The sequence below is a fragment of the Narcine bancroftii genome, chromosome 13 (genome assembly GCF_036971445.1).
Source record: "Narcine bancroftii isolate sNarBan1 chromosome 13, sNarBan1.hap1, whole genome shotgun sequence".
In the NCBI taxonomy this organism is placed as follows: Eukaryota; Metazoa; Chordata; class Chondrichthyes; order Torpediniformes; family Narcinidae; genus Narcine; species Narcine bancroftii.
In genome coordinates, this window is record NC_091481.1 from 70,138,905 (window position 1) to 70,155,778 (window position 16,874).

The 16,874-nt window shown below is 41.2% G+C and overlaps 1 protein-coding gene and 1 long non-coding RNA gene across 10 annotated transcripts in view; one reads left to right on the top strand and one right to left on the bottom strand.

Annotated features, from left to right (window-relative positions):
* The window catches only part of foxred2 (FAD-dependent oxidoreductase domain containing 2), a 170,200-nt gene extending 157,513 nt beyond the window's left edge, over nt 1-12,687 (top strand). For all 6 annotated transcript variants that reach the window (XR_011348346.1, XR_011348340.1, XR_011348348.1 and 3 more), the window contains one exon: nt 12,546-12,687. The gene's annotated coding sequence lies outside the window, so the exon portion shown is untranslated. The remainder of the gene's footprint in view (nt 1-12,545) is intronic.
* Nucleotides 1-16,874, bottom strand: part of LOC138748979 (uncharacterized) — a 45,215-nt gene that overhangs the window by 27,180 nt on the left and 1,161 nt on the right. The gene's annotated exons all lie outside the window — the stretch shown is intronic.

Below are 16,874 nucleotides of genomic sequence, written 5' to 3' on the forward strand. Positions count from 1 at the left end.
GGAGTTATTTCCTTTATTGTCATTTGAGTTTTAAATTCATCAAATTTTGTGGCCTGTAGTGAATTGCTGGAGCTTTTTTTAGTTTTTTTAAAAATTTTTTTATTTTTCACACTATAAACCACATTGATCAAGATACATACATTTTCCTTTTCAAATATATACAGTGTTGTTTTCTCCCCCCCCTCCCTCCTCCCATCCCACCCTCCCTACCTCCCCTCCCATTCATTTAAAGTTCAGAATCCAAGATACATTAAACCCGTCAAACAATGTTGTCACTCAATAAAAATAAACAAGAAATTCCACTGAGTCAATTCTTTTCATTCCCTTCTCCTTCTGTCATTTTAGGTGGTAGATGTCCCCGGTAGGTTTTCTCTATTGTGTTTCATGTATGGCTCCCATATTTGTTCAAATATTGCAATATTATTTCTGAAATTATATGTTATTTTTTCAAATGGAATACATTTATTCATTTCTATATACCATCGTTGTATTCTCAAGTTATCTTCTAATTTCCAGGCTGACATAATACATTTTTTTGCTACGGCTAGGGCTATCCTAACAAATCTTTTTTGTGCACCATCCAAATCAAGTCCAAATTCTTTGTTTTTTTATGTTACTTAGGAGAAAGATCTCTGGGTTTTTTTGGTATATTGCTTTCTGTGATTTTATTTAATATCTGGTTTAGATCTTCCCAATTGCTGGAGCTTTATGCTGAGATAATTGTGTAGTACACAGGAATCTAGCAGCACACACAAAAATGAAAAGCAGGAAAAGGCAAATTATGAGTTGCTGAGGGATCTCAGCTGGTCAGGCAGCATCCATGGGTAAAAATGGTCAGTCAATGTTTTGGATCAGGACCCTTTATCAACACTAAAATAGGGCAGGGAAGTTATCAACTCTCTCAAGGTTGAAAAAACTGAGGGAAGGCTAAGGGTAATGGAGAGAAGGTGGGAGAGGTGGAAAGACAGGTAGAAAGAGCAGTCACTTGTGGTGGTGGGTTCAAGAGAAAAGAAAGAAAAGGAGTAGTACTAAAGAAGAGATGGAAACAGTGGGACCAGATAGAGAAGGCAGATACTTAAAATTAGAAATATTAACATTCATGCGATTGGTTTCAGGTTGTGTAGGGACAATATGATGTTTTATTCCTCAAGTTAATGGTTGGCCTCATCCTGGCAATGCATCTATGTGGAAATGGTGAAGGGAATTGAAATGGTTGGCTACAGGAAGTTCAAGCTTCGACCCACAGACAGTGAGTCAGCATCAATGCTAAGGTTACCATCAAAGACGTGGAAAATCTTGCAAAATGGTGCGAGAATAACAATCTGTCTCAATCTGGACAAGACAAAGAAGATTATTGTAGACTTCAGGAAGACCAGGATGATCACCATCCACAACACATTAATAGCTTAGTAGTGGAGAGAGTAGAGAGCACCAAGTTCCTTGGAGTCCACTTAAGAAGTGACCCATCTTGGACACAAAGCATCTCCTCACTTGTCAGGAAGTGGCAAAAATAATTGCACTTACTGAGAAGACTTGAGTGAACAAAGCTGTTCTGGCCAGCTGGTATGGTTGCTGTAGAGCATCAGAGGTCAATCTATAGGACCATAAGACCCCACCCCATTGATAGGACTTCCTGGGATCATTATCTAAAGAGGGCTCACAAAATCAGTAAGGACTCCTACCAACCTGCTCATAGAATCTTTCAGCTACTCCCATCAGGAAAGAGATACAGGAGTATCAGAGCCAGAACCACCAAGCTGAGAAATAGCTTCTTCCCATGGCCAATAATAATGCTGAATGACTGATGAACTGCTCATACAAACTCTCCATGACTCAAGTATTTATTTAACAATAATATTTGTTTATTTTAATATTTGTATTTAAGTACTGTGCATATGTATTGCATGTCTATACAATATGTGTGCTTTGTCCGTATGTACTGAGGACCGGACAATGCTGTTTCATTGGGTTATACTTGTGCAATCAGGTGATAAATAAACTTATCAGAAGAAATTGAGAGGGAGAGAAGTCTAGGGGTTCAGGAAAGGTATGCATTTAGGATTGATAAGTAGATGTGATTGCTTGTTGCCAAAGATCACTGGGATAATGATTGGTGAGTTAGGTGGGTCAGCAAAGGGGGATTAAATGGTTGTGGTGTGGGTCATGTGGATAGGATTACCATGATTTTTTTATTCCAAAAATAAATATTCTAAATAAAAAATATACAGGTATACAGGAAGAGTACAAGCTTTTCTTTACATTCAAGGTGTCATCAAGTCAACACATTCTATTTACAAAGCATCATTCACACATATGGTTTTTGAACAGTAATCCATCAAGTGTACAAGGGGTACTGGTCTCAATTCTTCAGTGTCTAGTGGTGACAGGCTCTTCAGCATCCAGTAGCGACAGGACCTTAGACTGCAGTTCTTCTCAACACAACCTGTCCTGCAACCATTCTGGAGGCTGTCCTGAGCTTCAATGCTTACCTAAGTATGTGATCCTGCAGCCTGGAATATGCCAGTCACAACCATGGGCTTTGGTCAGTCTAAAGTATATCTCTCACTAAGTTGATGATCTTCCATCAGTAATTGATGTTTGTTTTGATGTGCATCCTGAGGAACAGCCTGTGGGTCAGGGAGTCTTCTGTTATCCACCTGCTCAGGATGAACCTCAACAAGAACCTTTTCACCCCTTTCCAGACCTTCTTTACAAATGCACACTCCAAAAAGAAGTGGATAAATATCTTGTCTGCATTGTTGCCATTTCGAGGCCAGAATGCACTGGGAGTATGGTTATATGGAGTAAGACTCCAACCATGTAGGAAGGATCTAATGGGAGGGTCCCTGTCACTGTCAGCGTGAGGTGTTGGTGCTTGTTGATGAGCCCTCCTGGTGAGGCATTCCTCCACATAATGTTGCCAATCTGCCATCATTGGGATGGAGAGAATGGTGGGGGGAGTGGGTGTTTTGAATTTTAGTTCCAAATTAATTTTTATAGTTGGTGTAGATTGAATGGGAAGTGTGCATGGAAATCAGGCATGGAATCACAGGATGGCAGATAATATCACTGGGGAATCATATTGATACTCAGGGACAGGATGCCCCCCCCATTGAGCAATGGGATCAGGTTAGTGTAAACTGTGCTTGGAATGAGTGGAATTGGTGATTTTGGGGAAGTTAGGTAAATTTAGCAGTTTCTTCCTTTTGATTTGGTTATGTATTCCGTTAATATTTAAAGTCATATAGTTCAACATAGCCATTTCATACTTTATCTTTCCTTTCCGCTTCCTCATCATCACCTTTCCTTCTTATCCATTTCTGCTTTCTTGTTTTGAACACTTTATAAGACAACATTTCTAAAACATCAAACATTTCCCTTATTCTCCTATCTAAAATTTCTTTAACCCCACTATCCCCTCCCCTTCCTGAGTTGCCCTTTATCCCTTGTCGGGCAACCACATCTCCCCTCTCCATTTGGATTTGCAAATTCACTCGCAAGCGTCAACTGATTTCACAGTGACCGTACCTCCTCCCCACCCAGCCCCCCCCAGAAAAGATTTTAATTTTCATATATAACAAAGGTCACTCTCTTAATTCCCTCCTTACTTCCTCTCTTCCCTTTCTTTCCCTTATTAATTCTTATCTATACTCTATATATTTTCTTTTAAATACGGATACACTCATGTACACACATATATACATACACACACACAAACACACACACACACACACACACACACATATATATATATATATATATATATACCCATATACACACATACATATAGTTCATGGTCATTTTTGCTCTCGTTACATGTCTTCATCTCTCTGTCTGTTTTGTAGTTGTTCTGCAAATTTTCGTGCTTCCTCCGGTTCCGAGAATAGTCTGTTTTGTTGCCCTGGAATAACTATTTTAAGTACCGCTGGGTACTTTAGCATAAATTTATATCCTTTTTTCCATAGGATCGCTTTTGCTGTATTAAACTCCTTCCTCTTCTTCAAGAGTTCAAAACTTATGTCTGGATAGATAAAAATTTTTTGACCTTTGTATTCCAGTGGCTTTTTGTCTTCTCTTATTTTCTTCATTGCCCTCTCCAATATATTTTGTCTTGTATATCTTAGGAATTTTACTGAAATGGATCTTGGTTTTTGTTGTGGCTGTGATTTAGGGGCTAATGTTCTATGTGCCCTTTCTATTTCCATTTCTTCCTGTAATTCTGGTCTTCCTAGGACCCTGGGGATCCAATCTTTTATAAATTCTCTCATATTCTTGCCTTCTTCATCTTCCTTAAGGCCCACTATCTTTATATTATTTCTTATATTATAATTTTCCATTATATCTATCTTCTGAGCTAACAGCTCTTGTGTCTCTAACTTTTTTATTAGATTCTTCTAATTTCTTTTTTATGTCTTCTACTTCCCTTTCTACGGCTGTTTCTCGTTCTTCCACCTTGTCCACTCTTTTTCCTATATCTGACATGACCATCTCTAATCTATTCATTTTTTCTTCTGTACTTTTAATTCTTCTTTTTATTTCACTAAATTCTTGTGATTGCCATTCTTTTACTGATTCCATATATTCTTTAAAAAAAAATATCCATTGTCTTGCCCTTCCCTTCTTCTTCCATTTCTCTATGTTCTTCTTCTTCCTCTGGGTTGGTCATCTGTTGTTTCCTTGATTTCTTTTTACTCTCTTCTTTCTTGTTCTCGTTGTTTTCTATGTTCTCTTCTTGTTGTGCTGTAGCTGTCATTCTCAGCTGTGGAGATCGACTCCTCAGCTGGTCCCCCCTCCCGTCAGTGTTTTTTTTGTCAGTGGTTGCGCACTTTTGCTTGGCTCCGCGAGCCATTTTTGTAGTCCTGAGCTTGGGACTTCGACTGACCTTAGGGAGTGGGCTTCTCTCTCTGCGGCGGGCCTCCTCGGAGAGGTAAGGCCTTCACCTTCTTCTTCCGATGTCTTTTCTTCTTCTCTTCTTCCCGTTGCTTTTGACTTTTCTTTCTTCACTGCCATTTTCTTCCCACCTTTACTTTCACTTTATTTTAATTTTCATGTTTGTGCTTTTGTGTTTTCTGTGTTTTTTTAAAACTTTTCCGGAGAGGGCTGGAGTTCCCCGACCGGCCACTACTCCATCACGTGACTCTCCCCATTTTGGGGAAATTAGGTCAGGAAAGGATTGTGAATTTGTAGACTGAGAAAATTGGGCAGTTCAAAGAAGAGCCAGGAGAAACCCTAGTGCCATCTTGGGACCTGCTTAGCAAAGTCCCTTGCCATTATGTTATGCAGAAGCATGCCCTTGAATTGTATAGGCTGTGAATGTACATTTTAAAATTATAGAATTGACACAAACCAAAGTGGATTGAAGCTGTAGTATAGATTTTTACGTACATGTTTCTGGCTTGATGCCTGAACCTACAATCCTCCGACTCTGAATTAGGAGTTCTGCTAATTGAGGCACATCTGACAAAGATAGAGAATGGACATTTTTGAGCAGTAAGTTACTACATGAATGAAATTAATAGAGAAAAAAAAAACTAGTTTGAAAATGGCGTGGTAATGGAATGTGATAATCTGACAGCCGCTGACTATTGCTTCTTCCTGTAAACCAAGCCACAAAACAGTTTTGCAGATGATTAGCTACATATTTGAGTCACTCAGTGGCATTTATAACTTACAATTCCAATGCAAAATTGTTCCGACTTACAATCAATATTACTTTGCATTGGTGAGAGCATTGCTGACAAGAAGGAAATGTTGGTGATCCTGTTCATTTACATTTGATTAATATTTGATGCTCTTGCATGAAAATAACTGAGTTTTTAAAAGAGGCCGCTCCACATTAAACTATCTGCCAAGTATCTTGAATCTATGCAATAAAAATTCACAATAACTGCTGTATATTGCATGGCCTATGTCTTAACCTTCCTTCCTTCCCCTCTCTTGAACGTGCTGATTCATGTTGGATATCTTCTTTGGCTTGGCTTCGCGGACGAAGATTTATGGAGGGGGTAAAAAGTCCACGTCAGCTGCAGGCTCGTTTGTGGCTGACCAGTCCGATGCGGGACAGGCAGACACGATTGCAGCGGTTGCAAGGGAAAATTGGTTGGTTGGGGTTGGGTGTTGGGTTTTTCCTCCTTTGCCTTTTGTCAGTGAGGTGGGCTCTGCGGTCTTCTTCAAAGGAGGCTGCTGCCCGCCAAACTGTGAGGCGCCAAGATGCACGGTTTGAGGCGTTATCAGCCCACTGGCGGTGGTCAATGTGGCAGGCACCAAGAGATTTCTTTAGGCAGTCCTTGTACCTTTTCTTTGGTGCACCTCTGTCACGGTGGCCAGTGGAGAGCTCGCCATATAATACGATCTTGGGAAGGCGATGGTCTTCCATTCTGGAGACGTGACCCATCCAGCGCAGCTGGATCTTCAGCAGCGTGGACTCGATGCTGTCGACCTCTGCCATCTCGAGTACCTCGACGTTAGGGGTGTGAGCGCTCCAATGGATGTTGAGGATGGAGCGGAGACAACGCTGGTGGAAGCGTTCTAGGAGCCGTAGGTGGTGCCGGTAGAGGACCCATGATTCGGAGCCGAACAGGAGTGTGGGTATGACAACGGCTCTGTATACGCTTATTTTTGTGAGGTTTTTCAGTTGGTTGTTTTTCCAGACTCTTTTGTGTAGTCTTCCAAAGGCGCTATTTGCCTTGGCGAGTCTGTTGTCTATCTCATTGTCGATCCTTGCATCTGATGAAATGGTGCAGCCGAGATAGGTAAACTGGTTGACCGTTTTGAGTTTTGTGTGCCCGATGGAGATGTGGGGGGGCTGGTAGTCATGGTGGGGAGCTGGCTGATGGAGGACCTCAGTTTTCTTCAGGCTGACTTCCAGGCCAAACATTTTGGCAGTTTCCGCAAAGCAGGACGTCAAGCGCTGAAGAGCTGGCTCTGAATGGGCAACTAAAGCGGCATCATCTGCAAAGAGTAGTTCACGGACAAGTTTCTCTTGTGTCTTGGTGTGAGCTTGCAGGCGCCTCAGATTGAAGAGACTGCCATCCGTGCGGTACCGGATGTAAACAGCGTCTTCATTGTTGGGGTCTTTCATGGCTTGGTTCAGCATCATGCTGAAGAAGATTGAAAAGAGGGTTGGTGCGAGAACACAGCCTTGCTTCACGCCATTGTTAATGGAGAAGGGTTCAGAGAGCTCATTGCTGTATCTGTTGGTTTTCGTGCCATGTTGGATATGATACCACAGGATATTGCTAAGAACCAATATTTCATTAGAACTTTGTAAGTTTTGAATAGGGTGTATGGCAAAGCTACTTTACTTTTGTAAACACCTCATTTTAAGTTCTACCCTACTGATGAAAGTCAATATTTGGACATCAGATAATAATGAAGGGAAAGAGGTGGAGAACCCAATCTGATTTTACCTTCAATTGTTCAAAAAGATTAAGGTTAGTTGTCCTGCCATATCTTGCTGAGATATTTGAACGCCAAAGGCCTGTGAATCAACCATACAATCTCTTCACTGTTTGTTTCAGTTTTTAGTGGTTCTTTGTAAAAGTGGGGATTATCATCAAGGGGCATCTGTTTAAATATTAATTGATAAGAAAAAAATTGGTTTGGGTTTCATAACAGTTTGAGCACGAACTATGAGTTGGGAATTGAGGAGGCAGACTGCTTTGTGATGTGGTTTTGGATCCACTGGGAGTGGGGAAGGACCAAGAATGAAATTGTTTAAATATCATATCACTGAACAGAAACACAGACAGTTTGGTCTTCCAACTGTCAGGAATGCATTCCCAAAGCCTGAAACAGCACTCAATTCCCTTCCCCCAATCATGACAAATTTGTTTGGGATCTAATGACTAAAAATTAAGTATATCTCAGCAGAAAATCATAGTGTTGTAAATCTATCATTAACTGCAGTTTATTTTTGTTACTTGACTCTTCTTTCAGTGAAAATGCAGACCCTCATTAAAATATCTTTTTCTTCCAAAGTTTCTTAGGGTAAGAAAGACTTGATTGCACTCCCATTATTAAGGAGTAGAAGATTTCTGAATACAAATTATTTCATGTGGCGTGGCCATTGCACAACGGTTACTACATGGTCTTGGTCCAATGGCAATTAGGTCTGAAACAGGAAACAAATATAGCCAAATCCATCATAAACATAGCCAGGTCCATCATAAACTCTGACCTCTCATCCACTGAAGACAACTACGTGCACTGCCTCGAAATAGCAGCAATATCATAAAAGGCCTCCATCACCCTGGTCACAACTTCTTCCCACTGCTACCTTCAGGTAAAAGGTCCTGAAAAGTGAAGATCAACACCGCTAGAATCAAGTAAAAACATAGAAATGCAGGAGAAACTCAGCCAGTCTTGCAGCATCTATAGGAGGTAAAGATATACATAACCGACAATTCAGGCTTGAGTCCTTCTTCAAGGTATGGAAGAAGGGCTTTGGCCTGAAACCTCATTTATACATCTTTATATTTAGTTGATTTCTTCTCTCCTACCGACTTTCAGTCTGTGAACCCCTTAAATGTGGTGTAGCCCCCAGGGAAGCCAAATGGCCCCTATTGAGAATGGCTGATCTGCAGTAATCCCATCTACCCATATTAGGACTGTATTCTTCCATGCTTTTTCTATTTTGACAAGCAAACATTCTTAACCACATGTGGATGTAGTCTGAGATCAATCACTCACCCAACATATTCTATATAAACAAAGTAGATTCATGATCGTGCCCAGATACTTTTCCACATCCTCTTGTCCTAATTTAATATATTTGTATTTACCTCCCTTCTTCGATGTCCCTATCTCAAATCCCTCCCAGTTTTTCTCATTATTCTCCTGATCTTCATGCCATACTCTACCCTCTCCAGATGACAGCAGTTTATTCTCCCAAACAATCAATGCCCATAGGGAATAACAGTTTAGTATGTACACCACTGGCCACTGTGACAGAGGTGCACCAAAGAAGGGGTACAAGGACTGCCTAAAGAAATCTCTTGGTGCCTGCCACATTGACCACTGCCAGTGGGCTGATATCGCCTCAAACCGTGCATCTTGCCGCATCACAGTTCGGCAGGCAGCAACCTCCTTTGAAGAAGACCGCAGAGCCCACCTCACTGACAAAAGACAAAGGAGGAAAAACCCAACACCCAACCCCAACCCACCAATTTTCCCCTGCAACCGCTGCAACCGTGTCTGCCTGTCCCGCATCGGACTTGTCAGCCACAAATGAGCCTGCAGCTGACGTGGACATTTACCCCTCCATAAATCTTCGTCCGCGAAGCCAAGCCAAAGAAGAAAAGAATGCACACCACTGAGTCACTTGCTATGACCAATTGTGCTATTGAGCAACATCTAATTCTATAAAGTAGAGAGTTAGTCACTCACTGTGTTCAATAAACAACAATAAACAAGCTGAACAAAAGTACAAAAATGCACACAAATACTGGAGGAACTCAGCAGGTCTCGCAGCTTCCATAGGAAGTAAAGATAAATTACTGAAGTTTCGAGTCTGAGCCCTTCCTTGTGGTATAAGCAAAAAGCAGGCAAGAAGTCTATAGGCTTCTTCAGGTGCATTCTCTCCTAAGAATGCACCTGCAGAAGCAGAAGGGTCCATTTGAATTGCCATTCAGGTGGCAGCGCTAAAAGCACAGCAGTGGCTTCCTGAAGGGACAGCTGCACTGGATGCACCTCAAAGTGCACTCTGGCTCCTGTCTCTTCGGGCTGTCAGGTTTGGGATGGCTGGCTGTCAGAGATGGGACAGCCAGAGCGGGCTAAAAGTGCAGGGACGTCCCCACACTGATACCGCTGCCCAGCTCTCCCAACAGCCCGACACGAGTCCCCACACCCATTCTCCCAACAGCCCGACATGAGTCTCAACACCCACTCTCCCAACAGTCTGACATGAGTCCCCACACTGTGGGGAAGTTGGCGCAAGCTGCCCCAGGCCTGACGTCCCACGCTGGGGGGTGGGGCAGCTGGGAGGGGAGCTGTCAGGCGCTCACCAGCTGACTGTCATCCCTTTAGCAGCTGCTTTCAGGCGGCTGCATTCATGTGCAGTGGGGGGACCTCAGTGCTCCAGCAATTATCCCTCCCGGAGGAGGGTTACAAAGTTCGCCTCGCAGGTGCCTCCTGCACTTTCAAGTGGTCCCAACAGCCGCATATGAACATAATATGCGGCATTACATTGGGGGATTTGGCCATCTGAAAGTGCCTTATATTAAATGGTTGGCAAAAAAAAATGGGAGGGGGAGAAATACAGTTCAATGGACAAAAGGTGTGAATTGGATTATGATAAGAGGCAGGAGAGAAAAAAGGAGAGAATTGTTTGGTGGGAGCGGGTGAGGGGAGGGGGTGGTAGTTTTTAGCTGTCAAACCAGACAGAGGGAAAAGAGAAGCGTCTTCACGTTTTTACTCTAAACAGAAGTACAATCTACATGATCTCCTTTGGGATCAGGAGAAATTAGATAGGGCTGCTTTAGATGGGGAATACTTTGTGATTAGGCAAATAAAATAGTGAACACATTGGGCAGCAGCAGGGTTATTCACCTCACCAATCACTGGGTTTCCGCATCAGAAATCTGCTTATGCAGGACAATAATAGCAATTCTAATTGTGCTTATGTCTAATTTTATTTCTCATTAACTCTCCATCAACGATGATTCCGCAATATATTTGGAGCTGAAGTTTTGATATTTGTTCATCTATCCTAGAGATGCTAAGGAAAACTGTAGCACTCTTTCCATCAGCCTTGCTGAGGTTGGTTAACAATGTCCTCAACCAAGGAACCAAAAGTCTGAGTGCAGGATTCCTTAAAGGTTAACTTGCAGGTGTTGAATATTTATGGATTTTGGAGGGGGGTGGGTAGAGGGGAGGGAGGGAAAGGGGGAAAAAAAAGGGGAGAAAAGACCACTGTGTAAATTTAAGGAGAAACGTTTGTACCTATTTTGGTTGATATGGTTCACAATGTGAAAAATAAAAAATTATAAAAAAAGGTTGACTTACAGGTTGAGTCGGTAGTAAGAAAGGCAAATACAATGTTAATATTTCAAGAGGACGGACGAGAAGTTAAAGACAAAGATGTGATGCTGAGGCTTTACAAGGCATTGGTCAGACCCATTTTAAGTATTGCGAGAAGTTTTGGGCCCCATATCTGAGTAAGAATGTACTGGTGTTGGAGAGAATCTAGAGGAAGCTTATGAGAATGATCCTGGAGAGGGAAGGTTAATGAATAAGGAGTGTTTTATGGCTCTGGGCTTGTACTCGCTAAAGTTTAGAAGGACGAGGGGGGAATCTCATTGAAACATACTGAATATTGAAAGGGGTCAATAGACGAGATGTGGAGAAGATGTTTCCAGAAGTGGGAAGAGTCTAAGACCAAGGGCACAGCCTCAGTATAAAAAAATATTCATTTAGAACCGAGATGAAGAGAAATATTTTCAGTCAGAGTGGTGAATCTGTGGAATTCATTACCACAGACAGTAAGGGTGTTATTCTGCTCTTATCCCTAATTGTCTTATGGACTTATCTGGGATTTTTTTTCTGCTCTGTATTACAATCCTACATTTGGGCAAGTTGAAATGTACTTATTTAAACAGTAAGTTGCTGTGGCTGATTTGAAAAATGTTTAATATTCAATATCTGACTGACTGAATCTGGCAAATATCTCTCAACCCTCCATGTAAAGCAAAACGATAAAACTCTAGCATTAAATTTCTCTGAGTTTACAGTCAACATAATGAACTAGTCACAAGTTTTATCCTATCTCATCTTTATCCTTGAAAAATGTAAAAGTTTTACTAAATAATAATGTTTGACCATCGGGAGCCTTTCAGAGGATATCTTCCAAAAATACTCTCATGAAAGAGGCATGCATAAATCAGTTTATAGTAAATGTATAACCACTCCCACCAAAGTTGTAAACAAAGAGATTGTTTATGAACAGTGAAGCATGTATTACTGTGACAGCAGGATCATTCCAAGTGCTATGACATCCATTTTCATTGAATACACAGCTCAAACCTGACAGGGAAATGTTTTGGGAATGTGTGTTAAGATGTGAGATATGTTAAGAACCTGTGAGGTTCTATCCATAGGATATTGCATGCCTGCTTTATCTCTGAGACATTACATTATGCTCCAGGAGTTATTCTCTGCTGTAGTTTTGAATATACAGACCACAATTCCACAGGTGAAAGAGAAACTGAATAGAAAATAGAAAACAAAAGTGGTTGGAATTGCTTCTCCTTATCACCATTCAACAGCAATCCTATATGCATTTACAAAGCATTTTAACAAAGTTAATCAATTCAAGGTGCCATTGGATACAAAGATTTTAGCCACCTAACAATGTGTAAGGAGAGGTTTTAAGATAAAATCAAAATATTGCAGATGCTACAAATCTGAAATAGAGCAGAAATTATTGAGCAAGTCAGGTACTATCAGAGGAGAGAAAGTTAGTGGTTTGGGTCAATTACCTCTCATTATAGACTTTTGAGGAAAGGTTGTCAACCAGCAGTGTTGACTTTGGTTGTCTCTCTCCACAGATGTTCGTGGAGGAACTTCTAGAACCGAAGATCAAGCAGCAGATCACCATTCTGATCGGCCTTTGAAAATGAAAATGATCCTTCACAATTCCCTCTGGATGAAACTGAATTGTCAATTTTGATTAAACTAATCTAAGAGAGAGTTAGATTTAGTATTTGTGACTAGGGGGATCAGGGGGTATGGAGAGAGAGCTGGAACAGGGTACTGAGTGGATGATCAGCCATGATCAAAATGAATGGTGGTGTAGGCTTGAAGGGACAAATGGCCTACTCCTACATCTATTTTCTATGTTTTCTTTGTTAATCCTTTCAAATTCTCTCTGGATGAAATAAGATGCTTCAAAATTCCACATAATTTAATTAGTTGATTCTTAGGTCTATTTTTCCCCCAGAAGGAATTAATGTTTTCAAATTGTAATTCTCTAGAGTTAGTCCTCCATTTGTAGTATGATGCTAGCTTTCCCAAGCTCCATATTATTACCAAAGTACCTTATCAATCTACCCATTCATTAAAAGAAAATGGAAAATTAGCTGGAAAAGAAGGAAAACTCTGATCTAGTACGTCCTTTGTAAAAAAAATGTATTTACATATAGTAATTTTTTTCACCTCGTTCTGCACCACCATGTTGCTGCAAAACAACAAATATCATGATATGCTCATGATAACAAACTTGATTTTGATTCTTTGAAGTAAATTCTGATTTTTGAAGAAACTTTTACTTCAATCATGGTTTCTGCACACTTTTGTGTTTAACTTTTGATTCTTTGGATACAATAACACAGAGCATGGTTTTATCACAATACTACTATCATTCTCCGAATCATGGCTCTGAATCATGGGTCCTCTACCGGTATCACCTACGGCTCCTGGAACGCTTCCACCAGCGTTGTCTCCGCTCCATCCTCAACATTCATTGGAGCGACTTCATCTCCAACATCGAAGTACTCGAGATGGCAGAGGCCGACAGCATCGAATCCACGCTGCTGAAGATCAAACTGCGCTGGGTAGGTCACGTCTCCAGAATGGAAGACCATCGCCTTCCCAAGATCGTGTTCTATGGCAAGCTCTCCACTGGCCACTGAGACAGAGGTGCACCAAAGAGGAGGTACAAGGACTGCCTAAAGAAATCTCTTGGTGCCTGCCACATTGACCACCGCCAGTGGGCTGATATCGCCTCAAACCAAGCATCTTGGTGCCTCACAGTTCGGCGGGTAGCAACCTCCTTTGAAGAAGACCGCAGAGCCCACCTCACTGACAAAAGACAAAGGAGGAAAAACCCAACACCCAACCCCAGCCAACCAATCTTCCCTTGCAACCGCTGCAACCGTGTCTGCCTGTCCCGCATCGGACTTGTCAGCCACAAACGAGCCTGCAGCTGACGTGGACATTACCCCTCCATAAATCTTCGTCCGCGAAGCCGAGCCAAAGAAGAACTATCATTCTAACAGTCTGATATAAAAATAGAAGTGCTGGAATTATTAGCAGGGCAGGCAGAAGATCATAAGATATAGGCTATTCAGCTCATCAAGTCTGCCCTGCCATTTAAACATGATTATCTATTTTCCCCACTCAGCCCGGCCTTCTCCTGATAACCTTTGGTGCCCTGATTAATCAATCTCTGCCTTAAGAAATAAGGCAACAAATTCCACAGATTTACCACCCTCTGGATTAGATGTGGAGAAGAAACATATTTATGATGTTTCAGATTAATGGTATTTCATTAGATTAGAATTTGAGGAGATTCATTAGAATCTCACTTAGATTCTGACCCATCAGATTTCAGATTTATTATCAAAATACATGCATGACATCACTTACAACCCTGAGTTTCTTTTTCCTGCGGATGAGACAGAATTACCACTTATTGGTAGTGGAAAAAAAAACTGTACTCAATTTACACATGTAAACAAATAAAGAAATGTAAACAAATTGATTGAACAATGCAGCGAGAAGTAAGAATCCTTAAATGAGTCCCTGATTTTGTTGTTAAGGAGTCTGATGGTGGAGGGGTAATAGCTGTTCCTGAACCTGATGGTGCAAGTCTTGTGGTATATATACCTCTTTCCTGATGGTCAGAGCGAGAACAGAGTGTGTGCTAGGTAGTGTGGATCCTTGAAAATTGCTGGTGCTCTTCAATAGCAGCGTTCTCCATAGATGTTCTTGATGGTGGGGAAGGTTTTGCCTGGGATGTCCTGAACTGTGTCTACTATGTTTTGCAAGGTTTGACACTCAGTCGTATTGATGTCCCCGATATTCTCTTTAATATTACCCTCCTCTCTTCTTCACTGAAACTTTTTCTTGTTAGGTCATTTACCATCAATAATTCTGCTATTGTTAATGCCCCACAGCAGCCTATAGATACCCAGTTTTGAGCTGACTATACAGGCTGCATGTCACAATGTTTTAATGGCCATTTGATAATAATTGCACGGAGTTAGATACAGCTTGATCTGATTTAAATACTGTGTTTTACCAAAGGATCTTGATTGATTTCTCCCCCTCACCAAAATGTACTGTGGCACAAGTGTAGATAAATAATGGCCATATCATTTCCTAATCATAGACATTCCAATCATATTTACCTTGATACAGCATTCATGAGCGACTGATTGTCAGAAGCTGTAAGTCGCTAGTTGTTCAAAATCAATGAAAAGAAATGGACTTTACATGATTGTATTTGATAGCATGTGACTGGATTGGTTTACATTCTTTATGACACAAATGTACACCAGAGAACATAAATATATCAAGAAATGCTGTCATTGTGTTCCCTTGGCTGGCTGTTTCGTTAATCACAATCTTTTTGTGGCTGATGCACCTATCGAAACACTGCTTTGCTTGAGAGTCAACGGCTAAGAATTTAATCACTGCATTTTTATATGGACTAATGATTTTAAGCCCAAAATCAAAACTTTTGTGCAATATGACATAGAATTCCTGGCTCCACTCCACATCATAAACCTTTGCATGGGCTTGCAGCAATTATGTAAACTGGCATAGTGTTGCTGCTATGAGATTGGAATGTGTGCGTGTTCTGCACAAATCTTACTGGCTTCAACTAGAAAAGCAGGTGTTCTGCTAGAAGATACAAAAACTGCTAATGCATCACTGTTCATTGCATCTGAAGCTTTTACATTTCTATGTGTTTCTCTACCATTGTTTAAAATGGGGACATACTGACAGTTCAAAAATGCTGGTGGGAAAATAATTGGAAAAAGCCATAGATAATTAAAGGATAGTCAGAATGGTTTAAAGAAACCAATGTTTGGAGGGGGGTGGAAGGAAGGAGGGAAGGGGGGTGGGGTAAAAAGGGGAGAAAATGACACGATGTATATTCAAGAGGGAAATGTTTGTGTGTATTTTGGTCAATATGGTTCATAGTGTGAAAAATTTTTAAAAATTAAAAAAAGAAACCAATGTTGTTTTGAGGACATTCTTGTGATCTTCGCTGTGACTCAGTTCAGGGGCTTGAAAGTTGAAGAGAAACTGAGTAAACTGTGAATATTACAGTGAGGCGATTACATTAGAATTATGCCCATCATTACAAGTCCAGTCTTGGTTGTCACAAAAGAATAGCATCAAAGAGAGTGCTGAAGAAATTACGATGATAGAGGCAAAAGAGAATGCTGAAATCTGGAGAACAATACAAATAGATGGAGAAACTTAGAGGGTCAAGTAGCATCTGTGGAGGTGAAGGACATATTGGGTCACAACCAAGACTGGTGACGAGTGTCAAAGTATTTGAAGTTGTTAAAATGAGAAAGGGCATGGGAGATGTCCTGGAAAAGGGAGGGAGGGGACCAGACAACGGGAGACAGGATGGAGTTGAGGTATGAGGACATAAATTTAGTGGCACAAGAGCAGGCAGAAACAAGAGACCTGTGAACGCAGTCCTGTTCGTAGATCTTGGAAAAGAGATGGATGCAGACAGTGTGGAGTTGGGCACTAACAGGCTGGAGTCTGCAAAGGGGGATTATCCTGATGTAATGAAATGTGTGAAGGCCTGGTATTTGTTAGTGGTATCAAGGTCCACAGGTAATCACAAGATAGTAGCAGAAGTAGGCCCATTGAACAATTGAGTCTGCTCCGCCATTCTAATCATGAGCTGATCCATCCTCGCACTCAGCTCCACTCCCCAGCTTTCTCCCCATAACCCCGTAATAAGGAACTATCCAAGAGTTGCCTTCTAATCTCTGTCACATAGGGATCAGTCTGCCAGACTGCAACTGTACCAGCCTTGTCTGCAGCATTGATGATGAAGCAGGAATTTGCATGGAGTGAGTGAAGTGCTACGCATTTGGAATGTGTTATGTGGGAATGGGTGGAAA